The sequence below is a fragment of the Dermacentor silvarum genome, chromosome 1, assembly GCF_013339745.2.
Source record: "Dermacentor silvarum isolate Dsil-2018 chromosome 1, BIME_Dsil_1.4, whole genome shotgun sequence".
Classification (NCBI taxonomy): domain Eukaryota; kingdom Metazoa; phylum Arthropoda; class Arachnida; order Ixodida; family Ixodidae; genus Dermacentor; species Dermacentor silvarum.
The window spans coordinates 198145730-198167137 of NC_051154.1; the positions used below are offsets into that span (position 1 = coordinate 198145730).

The 21408-nt window shown below is 44.4% G+C and overlaps 1 pseudogene; it reads right to left on the reverse strand.

The window, feature by feature from the left end:
* The window catches only part of LOC125941614 (uncharacterized), a 51411-nt pseudogene extending 38848 nt beyond the window's left edge, over positions 1-12563 (reverse strand).
* Between the last annotated feature and the right edge of the window lie 8845 nt (positions 12564-21408).

Sequence of the window (21408 nt, forward strand, 5' to 3'; positions counted from 1 at the left end):
TTGCAGCTTCGACCGCCGCCGTCGGAGTGTTGTCGAGGGGGGGTGGTCACTCATCTGTAGGCGCACGCTCACGCTGATGTAATCTCTCTCTCTCGACTCGGTGGGTCAGAAGGTGTCTCGGCACGCCGCGCGCTCTCTCTCTCTCTCTCTCATTACCGTCGCTTCTAGATTCCGTTGGTCGCGTCGGCTGTTTGAGGCGTATGCGCTCTCCCCCTCTGTTGAAGCTGCCGTGACGCCGGCGTGCTTCTTTCGTTGGCTTGTGTGACACACGGTGCGTGCATTGATTACGCGCTCTTTTATGACACTGCCCCCCACTTTAAGAATATTATGCGATAATATTCAAGAAAACACAAAAGTAGCGCGCACAAAAGTCCACTACGCACGAGTCCGTAGGTCCATAAATCAGTCTACCACAAATCACACATTACTTCACTCGCGATACATCAAGTACAAACACAAGTCACACAGGTACACTTGGACTACGCAATAACACATCTCTCGCGTAACAAGTACACTTGTACTACACAATAGCACATCTCTCGCGTAACAAGGCAAAAATATGAAATAGAGCATGTACAATTATACAAAACTGTGGTAGAGTAGTTTACATAGCACAAACAAAACACTCTGTTCATGATGTATGAATAAACAAACAGTACACTCATACAAGCACTTTGCACCACATACTAATCGTCAAGGGTTTTTAAATTTGATTTTCCTGTCCTTTGTCTTACGATGGTAGTGTTTCGTGTAGTTGACTCCCGGTCGGTTTATTTTCGGAATTGGGCGTGGAAAGGGGCTGGAAAGGCCTTTCCCGAGTCTTCGCTCGAGCTCTGAAGACAGCTGCCATGTTGTTCTCGTCAGCAATTTATGGTTTTCCCCGAGCTTCTTCAATCGTCGATGGTTCAATCTTTGGTGATTAGTTCAAAGGTTTCGGATCGTCTGGGGCTCGAACTCCCTCGACATTTCCTATGATTAAGTCATACAGTGGGCTGTCCACAAAGTGCAGTGACATTCCCACTGTAATATGGGGTCTCGACCTCAATCTTGGCTTCGGCAAGCTTCCTAGCCGTACCATCGACCAGGTAAACTAAACTGGTTTCGCCCATGAGCTCACTGTCTTTGACCAAGTCCCTTCATATGATCACTGTGCTGCTGCCGGTATCTCTTAACACCATGATTGGTTTTCCTGCCATTTTTCTGGCAAGTACGGGCATTCCTTTAACGGGAAATTCTGGGTGTTCGTGTCATCACAGTATTGACGAACGGAATTCTTTTCCCATCACAGAGTTCTACAAAGTCAGCGTTTATGTCTTCTTGATGTTTTGGCGGGGCATACACACCGGATGCTTGGGGAGCTTCTTTCACTCCGTTGCGACATGTATAGGCTTTGTGCCCAGTTTGCCCACATTTAAAACATTTGACATCATTTAGGCGCGTAAAATTCTCCGGCAATTGCTAGCATGGCGAACAGTCGGTCACAGAGATAACACCTCAGAACAGGCATCGGAGGGTTTCTCCTTGCATCGAATGCCGGTTTCTTTGCGTCTTCTGGCTCCTCTTTTTTGATCTTGGAGAGATTGCCGCCTCCCTGCGCTTCCAAAAATTGGTCTGCCAATTCCAACATATCTTTCTAACATATCTTGAAGCGATTTAGCTTTCCTTTCTTTCAGATAGAGTGACAAGCTCGGGTGGCAATTGATGAGGAATTGCTCCTTGATCAGAAGCTCTCTAAGCGCACCATACTCCTGCGCAGTCTCTGAAAGTTCGGTCCACCTATCAAAATAGTGGCTGAGCCGTGCGGCAAATTGCGTGGCAGTCTCGCCATCGGCGGGCTTTCCGGTCCTAAACTTATCTCGGAAGCCTTCTATGGTGAACCTAAATCTCTTTAGTAGAGCGGCTTTCACCCTTCCATAATTAGAGGCATCCGTTGGTGCAGCCTACCGTACACACTAAGTGCTTCGCCACTCAAACACGTGCTCAGTGCAGTGGCCCATTAATCCTCTGGCCAATTCTGACTTTTAGCAAATGTCTCAAATCTGTGCAAATATTCATCCAAGTCATCTTTTCTTTCATTGAATGCCACAAGCAGCTTGCTAGGGTTCAGATGGAAGCTAGTGCCTTCCCTTTCAGTGCTATCGACTCTTGCCTGAGCGGGAGCGTCTGTGCGCTGCTGCAAACGAAGTCGTTTGAGTTCTAACTCGTGCTGTCTTTGTCTTTCTCTCTCAGCTATTTCTGCTTCTCTTTGTTCTTTTCGCTCCCTCACCTCTCTCTCTTCTTTTATTTGTCGCTCCTTTGCTTCTCTTTCTTCTTTTCGCTCCATCGCCTCTCTTTCTTCTTTGGCTCTTTCGGCCGCTAGCTTCTCTCTTTCTACAGCTTTTTTATCCTTCTGGCTAACCCACTTACATAGTTCAGCTCTGAAAAGACCCATCTTCTCACCAAGGGCAACTAATTTCTCGAGATCAATGATGCCTTTCAAACATCTAGTCGCGTGCAAAAAAATATCTGCCTAGATTTCAACTATCAAACTGCTCTCTGCACACAAATTAGCAAAACGTGGTGCAACAGTTAAAATTGTTTACGATGGCAATGTAAACAACTTTAGGCTCTTTCTCCCTACTATGGACACACAATTTGCACCAGCAAGGTCCTGTCGCGGACGCCAGAAATATTGTCACACACCCCGTGAACGAGAGGCGCCAACGCCGGGCCAAATTCTAAAGCCGACTTATCAGCTTCTGAAAATAACCCCACGAAAGCAAGGACGATTAGTAAGGGGCCCTCTGGTGCGCCAGCGAACGCCGGTTGCTGTCCAAAGACCGAGACAGAGCTCAGAGTTGTTAAAACACAAACAAATACAAGGCAGTTACACACATACGTGCACACTTAGGCTAGATACATCACAATACAATTCAGATGGGTATTCACAAAACACAGGAAAATAATTAACGACAAGCACTAAGAGTCCAACACGTAAAGTACAAAATGAATAGGAACACTAAGTGTTCAATCGTATTCACACATGCTGGTCTTGAGCAATACGATCTCGGCGTAGCTCGAAGCAAATCTCGAAGAAGGAACTTCTTCCGGAAATGCAGACGCTTGATGAACTCGTCGACTAGCTTGCAGGGAATCCCCTTCTTCCGCAGACAGTCGGTCTTCATGTCACATTACTTCACCGGCGCAATTTGATCCCCCTTCCGATTCACCCATATCCTTCACCGGGAGTTCTGGATGGAACCTTCGGTCAAAGTTGGGATCCTGTAGCATGGACAAAGCCTGGAAATCTAGGCTTCACAGCTTCGACCGCCGCCGTCGGAGCGTCATCGAGAAAGGGTGGTGACTCATCGGTAGGCGCACGCTCGTGATGTAGTAATCTCTCTCTCTCGACTCGCCGGGTGAGAAGGTGTCTCGGTGCGCGCTCTCTCTCGTTACCGTTGCTTCTAGATTCCATAAGTCGCGTCGGCTGTTTGAGGCGTATGCGCTCTCCCCCTCTGTTGAAACTGCTACGGGGCCGGCGTGCTTTTTTCGCTGGCTTGCGTGACACTACTGCGCGTGCTTTGATTACGCGCTCTTTTGCGACACCTACATTATTCTTTTTCATCTTTCACAGCACGATACACCTCCGGTGGTGGTTTAGCGCATTCTGCATTCAAAGCTTTACCAGTCACAAGATTTAACTTATGATGTTGTAGACAGTGCATCCTACATTTATGCGTGCGACCTTGATTTTCCAGCAGGACGCAGGGTTCTCTCAAAGTTTGCTGAATAAGTGTTATCATGTGACCTATGCACCACACTTGTCTGTTAGCAATGCCCAAACCTGGCGAGTAGCTCTTAACCCACAAAAATATTCGTTTAGGCAGGAGTAAGTTTGGAGGAGACCAAGAAGTTCCTAAGACTGGCTATACATTCAAAACATATCATGGCTATTCTTACTGCAAACATGACTGTTCTCAAGGCCTATTGATGGACGATTGCTTTCAACTTTTTTGAACTTTTCCATGCAGGCGTACTGCATAAATATGGTTACTGTAATGCAAGCAGTGTCACTACGAGTTTTCTTGCAACTTATTAGACCAACTTATTAGACCACTAGTGCACTCTTCCCAATGCACAAGAACACCACACAGCATACTCCGCATGTACTTCAAACCACATTTATCCCAAAAAGTGCACCAACATCACTGATCAATACTCTGCTGCATCATGGTACTGTGTTTTCATGTGTCCTCAAGTTATCGGTCTGTACAAAGGACTTGGAGCAGATGGTGCAGTGATATCGTCGCTCGCCTGTATGGATGCACAAATACCTCTTGAGATGGCTGCTATTCACAAATGTTTGCGGGCATGAGAGGCACTGATGTGGCCATTCGCCTGAGTGGACACGCAAGTGATCGTTCAGGCTGCATCTATGCGAAAAGCTCTCAGGGCAAAAACGACATTGAAACTGCTGCTAGCCCGTGTGGATGAACAAGTGTCTTTTCAGAGTTCCATTCTGCAAAAAGCTCTAAGGGTATGAAGGGCACTGAAATGGCTTTTGCCTGTGTGGATGTGTAGGTGAGCCTTGAAATTAGACCTTTGCCAGAAATTTTGCGGGCAAAAATGGCATTTACATGAACACTTGTCTGTGTGGACTATGGTGTGTGTTTTCAGACAGAACAGTTTTCCAGTTTCAAAGCCACAGAAGTGACAGCAGTGGAGGCGTCAGTGCTGCAACTTGTCATCCTCGGCAGTTGTTGGAGAGGACGAATAAACTGACCCTGCACAATGAAAACAAAACTGCACTTACGAAATGTCAAAGTCGGAACACATAGGTGCTAGTGCTAATATTGAGCCATTTGTTCATCCAATTGTTCTTGAGGATGATCTCAGAAAAGACAAACCAAAGCACAGATGGTCGACCTTTCGTAATTGTTCAACAATTATATATGTGATTGCTCAATGAACAGGTTCATAAAATCCAAAATGTATTTAAAAAAATGTTTTGTACTGATAAAGTTTTTGAATTGAGAGAAGGAGTGGGTATTGCTTGCATATGCTGTCACTTTGGCAAAATAAGATAGCAAAGTTTTTATGCAAAGTTGTCATGATGAAGAGAAAAAAATGCGGACAAGCTATAAAAAAAAACGTGCTAAGTTATAAAATTTATTAAACTGAGAGAAGGTGGGGGTGCACTGCCAGCATGCACTCCACTTCTTTGGGCAAATAAAATGATAAACTTTTTATGCAACGTTGCCATGGTACAGAAAGTGGTTTCATGATATCTTTGATATTAATCGCCTAAAAACGACACATACAAACTGCAGTGCAGCAATAAAATTTAGGTCACTGTGTCCTATTTAACATATTTTCTTTCTAAATGACAACCTTGGTGCACGGATATCTGTACACCATATTTGCACATGTTACGCACTGCGAACATGTTGACGTTTCCATTTAGTTTGGGCCCTTTACTACAGCTTATTTACGAGTAACAATTGCAATATAAGTGACATTGCCATTCTCGAAACAGTAGAATCGTGGTGCATCTGTTAATGGCATGCCAAAACCACCACCTTCCTGGACAAGCATAACCTCCTACATCATATAGTTGTTCGCAAGGCAATGCTAACATGTAAATGTGAGGTATAGTATCCCCTTTGCAATGAGCATACAAAAGCAAGTCTTTTTTTTTTTAATAGAATGCATCACCTGAGATGACAAGAAGACTGTTCGCAAAATGAAGCCTTGAACTGAGAACAGATGGCCTCGGTCAAACAAGCACCATTATTACAAGTAATTTGTGGATTTATACTGGTATTTCGTCATCCGAGCTGTTTACTACGGGACTGTCCACGCCAACTGTCACAACCGGGGTGCTCGACCAACATTTATTTCTCTCAAAATATTACAAAATATTCCATGTATACAAGAACTAGATGCACAGTATTTTCCCAATATATTTAGTGGAAAGAAATTTTTCCGCAAGTGAGGGCCGTTTGAACTTCACAAAACGGTGGAAAACCAGGTGCAAAACAAAATCTGCCAAATATCGACCGTCTTGCGCACTCTTTGAAAATTTGTATTTCTGCGTTACCTGAATTTTTCTTTCATTAGGAAACAGTTTCACAAAATACTTGTATGTTCTTTAACGCTTAACACTGAGGTAAAAATGCACAAATTATAGCTTTTTTGGGAAAATTTTACCCAAAAAATGGTCATAGAAGAAAACCTGGAATTATTTTCATAGAACTTTCCCTAAAACTTACTATCTTCTAAAAATTTATTTTTGCCTCTGTGCAGCACACAGGTACTTTTAAATTAAAGCCTGAATTTGGCACAAAGCCTATTTTGGCCTATGTTTAACGTCGGTAGCATACTAAGGTGGTCCATCAAAAAAATAAGCTGGAAAGCGGATATAATTGAGAAGCACAACTATTTTTGCCACGGAAATTTTAATCAAAGTAATAAGCGCTTTGACCAAGAAACAAATTTCGAATTCGACTCTCATCTTGGCAATATTTTGGTTCATGCTTTGACTTCACCTCATAGCATATTGGCTGGACATACAAACCATGGTGTTGGAGATGGTGGTGTGTGCGGAGAGGAATAAAAGCTGTGATTACCAGAAGTTCATAAGAATTTATGTCCTGAAGGTATCCCTACTTAAGGGAGATCGACATTGCACACTTCCGTGCTACTGGCAGTATATGCGGCTGCCTACGTGTGAAGTGGTAGAGCGGGCCACAAATCACTTTCATCAGCGTGAGCTGGGAGCACCACTTGCATGACACACGTTCAGTCACAGTCACCTTGAAACCAGCAAAAAAGACGAATACATTTGGTGAAGACTGTTGATAGGCAGCTTTATTGAGCATATTTCACTAGTTCCGTGATATGTATCTACTATTATTCCGGATACTGGGGGCCAGATAGACAGTATTTGTTGGGACACGCAGCACAGGGACTTTGTGATGTCAAGATTAAAGAAACCCATAAGTACAGCTGTTTATTATTGGGGGAATTGTGGTCCTTAAGTCAATGATATTGCGATATTTTTGATGCATTTGTTAGCGTGTTCATATACGGGGTGATCATTTTTAAGATTTACACATTTTCAAGATTTACAGAATTATTAAATATAGGCTGTTGCAGGTAAGATTCTAGTCCTTCAGCATGATTAGTCAGAGAGGCGGGCATTACTTGCATGAGAAATGAAAACACGCTAATTAATAAAATGTGCTAATTAGCTTCTTAATTAGTTACTTTACAGCACATATTGCAATTTATTAATTGTAGCCGGTGAGCTTACAAGGCATCCGCTCGGAGTGAATTTACAGGACGACACTAGTTTCGAGATATGTGCCATCAAACTCGCTGCAATAATGCACTGTTGTTCCACTTACTTTTTTAACAAAACACACTTTGAAGTATTGAAGCACGAAAGTAACTGGAACGTCCATGTATGTCATGCCCGAAATTAATTTCAAGTGGGTACATCTTGCAGGCTCACTGGCTACAATTTTTAAATTGCAATATGTGATGTAAGGTAACTAATTAAGTTAATTAGTGAATTTTAAAAATTAGTTGAAGATGTGCTTCGACTTCTCGTGCTAGTAATGTCTGCCTCTTTAAATAATCCAGTTCAAGAACAATAATTATCCTATCTGCCACAGGTGATTTTTAAAATTACGCAGGACAAAAACAATCACCCCGGATAACATACAAAAAATACAATACGAAAAAAAGAACCAAGAACCATATTCTGCGGATACAAGACCCACTTTTTTACGCAGCAAATTCAGTTGGTTTGTGTGTCCCAGCATCATGCCATGAGGTGAAGTCGAAGCACAAACCAAAATATTGCAATGGTGAGACACAAATTCAAAAAAAATTTTTTTTTCGCGTTGAAAACACATATTAGTACTTTAATTAAAACTACTTCGACGAAAGTTGTTATGCTTCTCAATTATATCCACTTATCTGCGTTTTTTTTATATGGACCATCTTAAGTGCGGTCGGGCATGCAATACCTGTCGACAGTGTATGTAACAAGTAACAAGTTTGTCACTCTGCTAACCCAGATACAAAAGGTGGGTGCGCATCCCCATATAATGGCAAGCTGCTCCGCTTGTGGCATTCTGGCAGTCACATTCCACGCTATTAGTTAAGTTTGTTCCTTGTCCTTGAAGTCGATGAAAGTCTCGATGAAAGGTGATTATTGGCGTTGATGAAGCAGGAGGCAGGTTGGAGGTAACAAAACTTGAAGATATATTGCAACAAAAATATTTACACAGTCAAATGCAGAGTTAGCAAAAGAACACTGATGCAAAACACACGAGTAGCCAGCGCCTTACTCTTCTACTTTTTCTCAAGTTAGAGCCTAGGACAACTGTCACTACATACGACGAACCGAGTCTCACTGTTCTACCACCAAGCGGTTACGGCCCGGACTAGCATTGCATCGTACAGAGTCTTACTGATCTATCAGGTTTAGTGATTACAGCCTAGACTGAGGAACAAGCACCTCGTCTCGATTGTTATAGGTGAAAGAGACAAAGAAAAAGGGCGGTAGGACCGTTGGCCCATCCCACTGAAGCAGTTGCCAATGAGAGCTGAAAGTTTGTTAAGCCACAACCCAAAGGAATGGGCTTACAGTTAAAAGTAAATGTATCGGAAAACAACCCTGTTTTCCTTCTTCCCACAACTTCGTTTCCCTCTCCTATTTCCACATTGTCAGTGACGGCCTCAGCAAACACGCCAGGCACGCACGATTTATTGCTGGGCCATCTCAAACCTCGGCGGTGTTTCTAGCCAGCAGGGGGGCTCGGGCGCTGGTGTCACAACACCGCGTACTACAGTCCCCCATTAAGGTTTTTCCGCATGAAAAAATAATAATCGGTGGCGACATCCGGACTCGGTGTTCTCAAGACGACGTTCTCCGAAAGCGATCTTCGCATGCGCACCGCGCCTCTACGGCGCGCACTGCAAGTTGTCACTCGACACCACGCGGGCTTTCCTCAGCATTCAAAGCAAGACACACGTGGTTGCCACCCGGACGCGTAAGGGAGTGGACCCCCGCTCCGTATGCGCAACACGTGGTCAACATTGCTAGGCCATAAACCTCGGCGCCGTCTCTAGCCAGCAGGTGCCTTAACGCTGCGTACAGCAGTCCCACTCGAAGTTTGTCTGCATGGACCTATTATGACCATCGGTGGAATGCCAACCCAGTGCGCGCAAGACCGCGTTCTCCGAATCCGTTCTCCGCATCCGCACCGCACCCGCCCCCCCCCCCCGGCGCGCGCCGCGGCTCGTCACCCGACACCACGTGGGCCGTCCGCCCTCTCAAAAACAGGAACGGTTGCTGCCCGGACACGCTGGGGAGTGGACGCCTCCCCATTCACGAAACACGTGGGCAACTCGCGGCACTACGAAAGTATATACAAAACAATCATGCAGCCCTACAACGTCCATTCTGTATGTTCGAGAGATGAGCGGCCTAACACGTTCCCCCTAAAGAGTATACTGGGATAATTTTCGCTCAGTGATACGATAAATCACTGCCGCGATTACGTAATCAAACTTTCTAATCACACCATGGCCTAATTACATCAACAACAGCAAACTGACCCGTAAAATAACAAAGCAAGAAGAGAGAAAAAAAGAAATACACAATACATGTCACTAAACAATTAAGCACAGGATTATAGTTCCAAGCTATAAGAGCACTCTAGTGTCTCTGTGTCTTGAATCGGCACTCACAAAGTCCACAATATACAGCGCCAGGTGAGCAGGAACATTCACGCCCATCCAGTTGGCATGGCACTATAGTATTACGATGGCTTCCATGATCCGTAGCTGACACGTCTGTGAAAAGCCAGTAGGGCTCAAATGGATCCGAAGTGCTGAGCACCACGGACTCCGCAGAGGGAAAGTTTCGGAACCTCAAATGCCGTCTGAGCTTCCTGCAGCCAACGTATCTTATTGGGTACCGCTTTCTCTGCTAACCACGTGAGCCGGTTCTCCACCTCTGCACATCCTCGGCCGTACTCGCGATAGTGGCCGCACAGTCCTAGAAGGCTGCGTAGTTTCCTTTTAGTGCATGGTGAAACCGGATTATTAATTGCAGCTACTTTTTCTAGATCTTGTGCGTGCGTCCCTGAACCAAAAATATGCCCGAGGCAATGAATGTGGGCTTGTCCAACTTGACACTTTTCCAGACTGGCTTTCAGCTCAGCCTTTTCTAGGGTAGTGTTAGCTAGCTGCACCCTGCGAAACTCCTCTCTCCGGCTTACCAACTCACTTGATTGTTCTAACACATGGGCAGGGTCGGCCGGTGCTCCATGGGATGGCACAGAGCTGTTGGCTTTCAACAAAAGTTCCCAATCTTCCTGGGTTAACAAACAATCCGTGCCCTCGACTAGCTCATTAGTCAATGCGCAGAGTAGGTCGACGTTCTGAGGTTCAGCAGCCATTTTCGGGCTATTTGACCTTACCGGCAACGTAACTAGCTTTGCCTCGATAGCTTTACAAAAGAAGACACCAATCTTATTGTGCCTGCCGGCTCCACGAGACTTTGCGGAAGCAGATTCTCTCATATGACAGTTATTTCGCTCCCTGTATCCAGAATCGCAACTGTGGATACATCTCCGCATGAGAAGGGAATTAACTGTACTTTAGTGATCCCTTCACATTTGCGTCTCACGGCTTTTACATTTGCAGTAAGAATTCCATCATTATTCTCACTTCCTCAGGTATCTCACCTCCCGTCTCGTGGGCTATCGCCACCTTTTGTACCATCTGCCTTGGCTCGATAGCGCTCTTAGGTTGATTTTCCTTATCGCTAGATTTCGGGCAATCCTTAGCGAAATGGCCCGAGCTGTGACACAAGTGACATTTGAGGGCGCCTTTCTTTACTTGGGGCGGGTCTTGCCACATCTCTGCCGCTGATGGCTTTGAAGCGTACCCTTTGCCTTTCGCTTGTTCAAAAGTTTGTAGCACTTTGGCAATCTCAGGCGGCCTAAGCCATCTCTCACCTTCTCGCAGCCTCACGTACTCAAGACCTTCTATACTAAGGCCCGCTTTTATACGATCTGCAACTATGAGTTCTGCCATCACTTCTACAGTGTCGGCCCCTCTCACTTAAAGGTAGTAGGAGAAATACGTTTTCACTCGCGACGCGAACTGTGACCACGTCTCCTCCTTACGTTTCAATGCTCTCTCAAACCTCTGCAGATACTCCGCCGGAGAAAGCTTCAGTTCCATCAACACTGCCTCTTTAACTGACTCGTAATCAGTACTCTCTTCCTGGTTGAGGTTACACAGTAGGTAGCGAACACGTTCAGCTACCGCTGGCATGACCAGATGCACGCGACTCTCATACGGTACCCTGTAAGTAGCAAAAAGTTTTTCTACTTCCTCAAACCATAATGGTACATCCGCGTCACATGGCAGGCGGAACCCTTTCAGCACTTTTGTGCATTGCTCGATGTAATCAAAACCCATCTGCCTCTGATCGCCACGCTCAGAGCCAGTGCTGGGCAACGAACCATTAAGACGTTCAGCACTCATCCTTCTCTGCACCAGCCTTTCGTACTCAATCTGAAGTTGAAGCTTTTGAACTTCGAGCTCGAGCATTCTTGTATCATTTGGAATTTACAAAGGCTGAGATACCTGCTGCGACAATTCCTGGCTCCGATTGGGTGCTCTCACTTCATTTGAGTTATCAGAATATAGAATACCATCATTTGATAACTCCCAATTCCGATCCATTTCCGCCACAGTCGCACCCTCAACTCCATTAGACTCCATTGTCTCTGCACCCGCGCGTGTGCTCCACCATGAGCTCTACACACCAACTGCCATGCCAACCTGAAAAAGACGCAATAAATCCTGCTCACCCGTTGCTGAATGAACTGTCGTTTCCGGATCTCCTCCATGGTGCCGGGCTTGGCTGCTTTGGGATCTGCTCGTAGGTGTGGGAGGTGGTAGTTGGATGACTTGATCTTCTCACCACTGGTTCAGTATTCGATGTTGTAGAGCTCGCCAGTTAAGTTTGTTCTTTGTATTTGAAGTCGATGAAAGTCTCTTCAAGGTGATTGATGAAGCAGGAGGCAGGTTGCAGGTAACAAAACTTGAAGACATATTGCAACGAAAATATTTACACAGTCAAATGCAGAGTTAGCAAAAGAACACTGATGCAAATCGCACAAGTAAACAGCGCCTTACTCTTCTACTTTTCCTTAAGTTAGAGCCTAGGACAACTATCACTACATACGACGAACCGAGTCTCACTGTTCTACCACTAAGTGCTTACGGCCCAGACTAGCGTTGCATCGTACAGAGTCTTACTGATCTATCAGGTTTAGTGATTACAGCCTAGACTGAGGAACAAGCACCTCGTCTCGATTGTTATAGGTGAAAGAGACCAAGAAAAAGGGTGGTAGGACCGTTGGCCCATCCCACTGAAGCAGTTGCCAATGACAGCTGAAAGTTTGTTAAGCCACAACCCAAAGGGATTGGCTTACAGTTAAAAGTAAATGTATTGGAAAACAACCGTTTTCCTTCTTCCCACAACTTCGTTTCCCTCTCCTATTTTCACGTGGTCAGTGACAGCCTCAGCAAACAAGCCAGGCACGCACAATTTATTGCTGGGCCATCTCAAACCTCGGCGGCGTTTCTAGCCAGCAGGGGGGCTCGGGCGCTGGTGTCAGAACACCGCGTACCACAGTCCCCCATTAAGGTTTTTCCGCGTGGAAAAATAATAACCATTGGCGGCATCCGGACTCTGTGTTCTCAAGACGATGTTCTCCGAACGCGATCTTCGCATGTGCACCGCGCCTCTACGGCGCGCACTGCAAGTTGTCACTCGACACCACGCGGGCTTTCCTCAGCATTCAAAACAAGACACACGTGGTTGCCGCCCGGACGTGTAAGGGAGTGGACCCCCGTTCTGTACGCGCAACATGTGGTCAACATTGCTAGGCCATAAACCTCGGCGCCGTCTCTAGCCAGCAGGCGCCTTAACGCCGCGTACAGCAGTCCCACTCGAGGTTTGTCTGCGTGGACCTATTATGACCATCGGTGGAATGCCAACCCAGTGGGCGCAAGACCGCGTTCTCCGAATCCGTTCTCCGCATCTGCACCGCGCCCCCCCCGGCGCGCATCGCGGCTCGTCACCCGACACCACGCGGGCCGTCCGACCCCTCAAAAACAGAAACAGTTGCTGCCCGGACACGCTGGGAAGTGGACGCCTTCCCATTCACAAAACACGTGGGCAACTCGCGGCACTGCGAAAGTATATACAAAACAATCATGCAGCTCTACACCGTCCATTCTGTATGTTCGAGAGATGAGCGGCTTAACACCATTCAAACTGAATGTGTAGACTAAACTGCATGGCCTCCCTTTTCATACAGGAACCAGTGTAAACGCCCCGACATCAGATAATCTGCCTTTATTTTGTGTTGTCATGACAGCCATTGGGCCCACCTTGGCCGAGAGCTGACCCAGCGTGCTCAAGCTGCCTCAGCGAGAGACCACACAGCCCCAGGGCTAATGTGACTGAAATGGGGATGGTGAATGGTAGACAAAACCCAGGGCACTATGCCAACCAAAGTAAATTTAATAGAAGAAAGAAAGACGTTCCGGCTTCCAAACGGGAGCTTTGTTCACAGGTAAAAGAGACAAGTGTGTTCGAGCAGTTCGCTTAAATAGGCTTGAACATGTGACGCAGGCAGTGCACGTACACTGATGGCAGATTGTCATCGCTCCTGTTCAGAGTGCACGGTGTAGTCTGAATCATGAGCGACTCCAGATAAAGGCATTGAGATAGTCCTTTTTCTCTGGCAAGGACACGTGGCTTCCCCCAGTCGATTGTGTGAACCCCTGAAGCGGCATGTTCAGCCAAAGCACTGGATTTCACATTTTCTTTCCTCGCAGAAAAATTGTGCTGTTTAAGACGCTTTTCAAAGTTGCCAGTTTCGCCAATATACACATCACAATCCGCGCATGGGACAACGTACACCACACCTGGAAATTTCTCTTTTGATAATTTGTCCTTAACATTGACGAGCGATTGTTGAAGTTTCTGGTTTGGCACATGTGCCACTTGAACATTGTAAGTGAAATGGGGATGCGCACCCACCGCCTTTCTCTGGGTCAGCAGAGCAACAACTGGTCACACATACTGTAAACAGGTATCGCATACCTGGCCACACTTTTGTCTCGGTTCTGGCTGGTGCCGCTTCATAGAGCTGACGGTCATGCAGGTCATGCACTCCCACGTTCGAGTCAAGTTTGACGGTGGCAGTAGTAACAATGGCATTGTGTACAGTGTATATACCATTGCATGGCTAAGTCAATATATTGCTTCACACAAATATAACAGGAGAAATATGGCATATTTGTGGCATCAGAGCTTTTGGTACTGTAGTTGAACCTGCAAAGAAATGAAATAAAAACATGCCTTCGTAAGATTCCGCTCAAATTCAGATTCCACATAAATATCTCATAATGAGTGAAATCAATGGCAATAATGAAGCAGCTTTCAAGTGCCACCACTAAATTCTCTTGGAGCATGCAACAAAATTAATAGGAGTTAATGATACTAAAACAAGATAAGATGCTATTAGTGCAAGCATTCAAATATCAACAATTAGCAATGCACTTCCCTATACGGAAACAAATTTTGCACTGTGAAACACAAAGTGTTGACTAAATACTTGATCACAGGTAAATTCTCCACTGTTGCAAAGGAATGTCCAAGTGAATGAAAAAACTTCAACAGGATATGATAACAAAAAAAAATCTCAAAGTAGCAGTAATAGTCCTAGAACTTGGGGACAACAAAGAGATGAAACATAAAAAATGGTATCATATCATGCATCAGACAATAACACAGAAAGAAGCAGTCATAAACGTGCTGGAAAGTTTACAAAGCTACAGCCACTAACAAAAACTGATATCCCTAATTTTAAATATATTGTATAGTAAGAGTGCAAATATATTATTTTTCAATACGAGTGACACACATGAAGGTAAAGAAAGAGGAAAACAGAAGTGTTATCAGCAATTAACTTGCCTGGCTAGCATTAAAGCACAATACTGCATGCACAGCTTTAGATAAACAGAAAAATAAACAAGTGTAAAGTGGTCAAGGACAGAAAGAAAGGCACACATACATGCACTTAGGTGCCTTTTTTCTGTCTCCTTAGCCTCCTGTTGTCCTAGTATTGCTACGTGAACATAGCAAATGTGCACTTTTACGTTTGTTATGTCTTCACATAAAGAAATACCACATGAACATAGTCTCATTAAACAGGCATAATCTCATTAAAACAAGTCCCCCTTTAACCTTCACTGCAGCCAGTCACAGCTACATTCTAACATGATGAAACACCTTATTAAATTAATACTGCTGGAATACCCTTTGAAAATACTTTACAGTGCAGTTTACAACAGCATATAGTCACACTTGTTCTCTATGATGCACAAGAATGTCAACGTGCTTGTGCAGCTTATTACAGCATATATGTACGGCTGCATTCAATGTGAGCTATAACTTAGTGCCCGTTGTCAAAGAAGTTGAAAAACTGCTTTGCACGCTAGCACTGACATACAAAAATTGGTTTAATAAATACCAGTAATTGAGACTGTCTTTAGTTTAATGTTTCATTTGTCGGTGCTGCCGTGCAATCTTGAAGTTCTGTAGACCATGGGCACAGTGTTGCAGCTCATATCGAATGCAACTGCACAGTTCCAATTCCAATGGTTTATTCCACGAGGTGCACCTAGACTTCTAGTTACCTACTCTGCACGGTGCCAAAGTTCTCATGGTGCCTATTCAGGTTAGTGACCCATCTAACACAGATGTAACGGCAGTGTACAGTTGTTCAAGTGACTGCTCAGGTGGTCAGACTGTACAAAGGATATCATCCAGTGCAGAAAAAGAGGCACTCGACCATGTGTGTGCGCAGGTGTGCCGAAGTTGCTCTTCTGCAAAAAGCTTCAAGGGCAGTACTAGTGGCAGCAAAGCAACTTCTTGCCTATGTGGTTGCACTTGTGTATGATGCGAGCAGACAGCCTAGTGATTGCATAGTCGCAATGATCACAGCAACTGAGGCACTTGTGCAGCAACAACTGGTTCTTGAACTGTAGCTGGGCAGCGATGATGTCTTCCTGTGACAATAGTTAAAAGATTGTAACCAGATCAGCCAACCTGCACACCCCTTCGTTTACAATACAGGTGCACGAAAATTAAATTTTCAAATCTACTCGAACACAAATATTCTAGAGAAACGACCTCCAAATATTGAATAATATACCAAATATTTCCAATTTCTAGACACAGTGAAATATAAAGAATTCGGTGGAATACGTTCAGTGAAAAAATGGCTTAGTTATGTTATTTGATCAATCTAATGCCATTATCAACTGGATTCCAGCTGAACTGAAGCTTGTAAACAAGAAAAAAGGGAAAGTTGGTCGTATAAAAAGCGCTACAGTAATTAAATGACAGTGATTAATTAAAGAAAGAGCATGTGTGCAGATGCACTTAGTACAGTGTAGTTCTCGCTGAAGGGGCTAAGTGCAATATACTAATGCGCCACATTAGTATATTGAACTATGTTTAGGTTCAAAGGAACCTAAATATGGTAATACATGCCAAATGATAAATCACTTTGCCAAAACTGAGACAGTAAATCTGTAGGCTGTCTCTCTAAGGTGCGAAGCGCTTATTTATCGACTGCAAACTATTGCACATAAGTGAGCCCCTTCATGCGTTGGAACAGCAATCACAGTTCTATTGCAGCATTCAAGAGTCTCCACTTGCATCAGTATTTCTTCCTGTAAACTGCAAAAACTAGTGATGCCCCTTATAGTATTTGAACAGAAGGAATATTTGACAATACTGAATAGTGAATTGCCTATCTAAAATAATTGAATAGGCAGGACTATTCGATCGGTGCTCAAGATTTTAAATATTCCCACACCCCTTATGTACCACATTAGAAGAGTTCACACTATGCTAACATCAGGGCGTTATTCATTTATGACAAATAAGTGAAATTACAGTGGCATGGCCAAAAAAAAAAAAAGTTTTGCTAGAAGCACGCAAATTCACAGGAAATCATCGATGTATTTTTCTTCGGTAACATGGTCTAAATAGAGACACCATGACCAAGTAACATTTACGTCTCTCTTTGTAGAGTCAACTTCCGGTATGCTACTGCTATCTTTCTTTTTATAAGTGTTTTGAGTGGCATTCCTTAGTTACCAGTCTTCATGTCCTTACGTTATTTCAACCTTCGTACATAAACCTCTTTTCCTTTACTTTTTATACCACAAGCTGTTAAACATTTTTCTGAAGGGGAGACGCGGGGCTGATAGGTCAACATTTGAACCTATATGCCAATTTTAACAAAATTCATCGGGAGGCTTTGACTTCTTGTTGTTAGAATATGTAGTAATTTGAAGACTGTAGACTCACCAATTTTGACGATCGTACGGTTCAAACTAACTGGACCCAAATGCCAGAAGACTGCAAAAGCCTCTGCGGGGTGTACAACAAATGGCCTTGTTTCTTTCGATGAATGCTGTACAAACCATATCTACATAACTGTACACATTTTACCCTAACAAGAGACCATTTGCTAATACCAACCAATTTACTGGCAACGTTGAACCTGGCAATGTTTAAAATGTGCTCAAGTAATGTTAGCTTAGCAGGGCTCTTTGAGGAATTACCAGGCATTGCATGAGATATCATTGGCCTCAGTGAGGTGAGAAATGGTGAGGCTTGTACAGTGCTGATTAACTGCTTTTGACAGGCTGCAGTTCACAGTCGCATTTCCTGCTACAGACCCTCCTAGCACAAGTAAAGCAACCCCAAACACGGCTGATTGAAATCTTCATCGTACTAGGCAAGTAGGGTGCCTCGATGCCAGCACCACCGTTCAGGGTGGTGCCATCCTTTGACTGCCCTCATGCCACCGCTTTCTCGCTGTGATGCCGTCTTGAATCGTGCCAAGCAGTAGCGGTTGCTTGGTGGCAGCAGCAAAGCTTGGGTTGTTCGAGGAACAGTGTGTGTGAATGCCTCGCTAGTGATTATACTTCCTAAAAAATGTTTGATCTCATGACTGACTAGCTTCGCGTCGACATGACCATCACGTCGACATGACAGGCTATTGTGTTCCTAAGTGCGCCGGATCAACACGTAAAGGCCTACATTGTTTTCGCTTCCCCTGGAACCCAGAGCGAAGGAAGAGATGGGAAGCCCAAGTAAAGCAGAATCAGTGGAAAGCAACTGACAACTCTTATATATGCGGGCAAATGTCAAGAAATTTTAGTCTTGCCACTCCGTATTTTTAATTTAAAGAAAAAGGTATACTCGGATCCGTGCTCATGTGTGCATCACTGCTGCCTCGGTAGCGTATAGGTTTGCGAGGGAGCGTCAGCAGAGGCATTTTTCGTTTTGATTGGTGCACATGAACCAACATGGTCTCACGAGAATGCTTAGCCGCGAAATATTCTTACGTTAGCAACAAATCGTCACGTAGCACACCTGCTGTACATTTTCACGGGAAGGACTGATCGTCTCTCTCTCTCTCTTTTTTTTGGTATTCATTATTTAAGACTGAAGAATGCAGTGCATTGCGATTTTCTCTGAGCTGTCAGCAGATATCTTGCAGATCTCAGGGTGTTACACTGCATAGCTGATGTTTTTTGCACTTGTACATATACAGTAAAACCTCGTTAATGCATAGCTGGCGGGTAATGTCAATTAGGTATGCGCCAAGTGATGTACTAATTAATCGACAATGGCAGATGAGCATCTATTGATTTACCAGCCAGTAACTAAGAATTTAGACATAATTCTCAAACACACACAGACAAAGTTAAATTGCAAACAGGCAGCAAAAAATCTGTGGTTTTCACTTGTTGCACTGGTGGCCTTGCAGCAACTATGGCATCCTCAAACTCAGCACTTCCGCGAGCCAGTTTCTCTATCAGGCCACACTTCTCTGCAAAAGCCCTCACGACGGTCAACACACGTGCTGCATCGGATACAGAAGGGCCATCATCCACTTCCACGTCGTCATCACAGATGACGTGGAAGCGCCAGAAGCTATGGGAACAGGAAACACATCAATGGTTACCATGTTTTAACGTCACTATCAGTGGCGCCTGAAGTCCGTGAAAGGCCTGTGCACCACAATTTCACTATATATGGTCTATGCGCACTACACTTCACCAATTCCAAGCTAGTACACTCCAAACAATGAAGTAAATGCTACACACTATCCGTTTGCCATGTGGAAAGCGACTACGGCTTAAGCGGTCAGTCAATGCATTAGGTTCAATGGTGGCAGGGTGGGGGATTCATCGCGACTGTATTTAAACCAGAGTTACTTAATAAGAGAGCACATATTAACAAGATTTTACTGCTTTTTTTTGTGTGATGTTCGCAAGCCGATAGTCATTCAGGGTCATTCCCAATCGTGGTGGCTATTGGGATGGTCGCTCAAAGCCTAAGCACGGTGTGCCCTGATATATGTAGAGTTAAGGGGCATTTATGGGACTGAATTTTTTCCTGTGCTTTCTGGCATGGTGTCTATTGTAGCCTGTGCATTGCTTGGAAATGCGTCAAGCTAGTTAATATAGCATTGCCTTAATGAAAACTTATTTTTAAGTACTCTAAGTAAGTGGTTATTTTTATTTACAAGCATTTGTTTGTATTTATTTAAAGGCTAATAATCATGTTTGTTGTTTTACTTATAGTTAGGGCCACTTTCAAGAGGACCAGTACGGGGGAAAATCGACAGGATTGAAGCTGCCAGTTAAAGCCGACAGCCTTTCCCACGCTGTTTGAGTATCGAAGTGACTAATAATTGTACTGTGGTGTATTATTTCTGCATTTTCAAGTGGGTGCAAAACAACAATGTGCTTTTTTTTTTTTACCTCAGCCTAAGCAAAAAAAAAGCCTACAAGACGGGCTTCCCCGTATGTGGACTTCCTGGCAAGGAAAGCACCAATTCCTCCTCAAGTATTGCTACAGAAGTTGACCATGACGAATCTGCAGAAGTCAGTCGAGATAATATAGCTCCTCATCGTAAGAAACTGCAGTTCAGTGCGCGAGCAATGAACACATCTCACTTCCTTTATGGGCGCTATGAAAGGCTCTTGCAAGATGTGACAAAGAAAAACACTGAACTGCATGCAAGCTTGTCATTAGTGATAAAGAAGTTGAAGATCACTACCAGAAGAACAAAGCAGCTGGAAAAAAATATCTGCTACAATGACCAAAAATCTTAAGCTTTTAAATGAGGCCCAGAAGGCTGGGGGGGTACTTGTAAAGAAAGCTGGAAAGGTAGTGCATGGAGTGCAGAAACTATAAAGTGTGGCAACTCAAGTTTGCCTGTGGCTCTGTCGTATACGACTTAATATTACAAAAGAGTAACCATCTTCCGTCACAAAGAACACTTTGCAGATGATTACAGAACCTGTCATTTAAGCACGGCATCTTGACAGATCATAAGCATAACGAAAGTAAAAGTGGCTGCGATGTCTGCCTGTAGCTCTTGTGCATCAGTAAATGAATAAAAAATGGTAAATGTAAATAAGAATAAGGTAAAATGGTAACAAGGTGGTAAAATGGTAAAAGTAAGACAAAAATAAAATCGTCAATAAAAAAAAAGAAAGCAGACATACTACAGCTGGCGGGTGCAGCGAGCAAGGAGTACTAAGCCACACAGCGACACGAATTTATGCCAAGCTCCCTTGTAAACGCCCCAGTTCAACTGTCATAATTTTATACGACTTGATACTGGGGCTGACATTAAGGAAACAAACACCGCGACCAAACAACTGACCATTACTAATTCAATGACATTCGCTCAAGCAGCGCATGTTAGTCACGGATTGTTAGCATTGATGGACAGCAATCAGTCGACACTGCTGCACAACGATCGTTTGCACGTTGAGCTGGCAGCAACAAATCTGCATTGGAGGTTGCTCTCGCAAATATTTTCTGTTGAGACACTGGTAGGTTTGTTTCATCCGCATACGCTTTTCACATTTGTCCTGAGAATGGTCTTGCTCTATCACTTGACCACGTCCGACGAAAAACACAGTGACACAGTACACGAACACACCAGCCACTCGCACTTTGGCTAACTTTCCTCATCGTAACTTCACTTTGGAGCAAAACAAAACATCATGGAACAAACACACAGGACGTTTGTTTGCAGTGGTATGTCGCCGCGGGATCAGACGAAGCATGGGGCAGCGCAAACAATGCTCGCTGCAATCTTTTTTCGCCGGATCACGGCTCAGAACAAACTTCCGCGGCACAAATGGTGCGTCGTAACCTTTCAATAATATTTCCGGCATGATAGCAGCGACAGTTTGAGACTTCACTCTGAC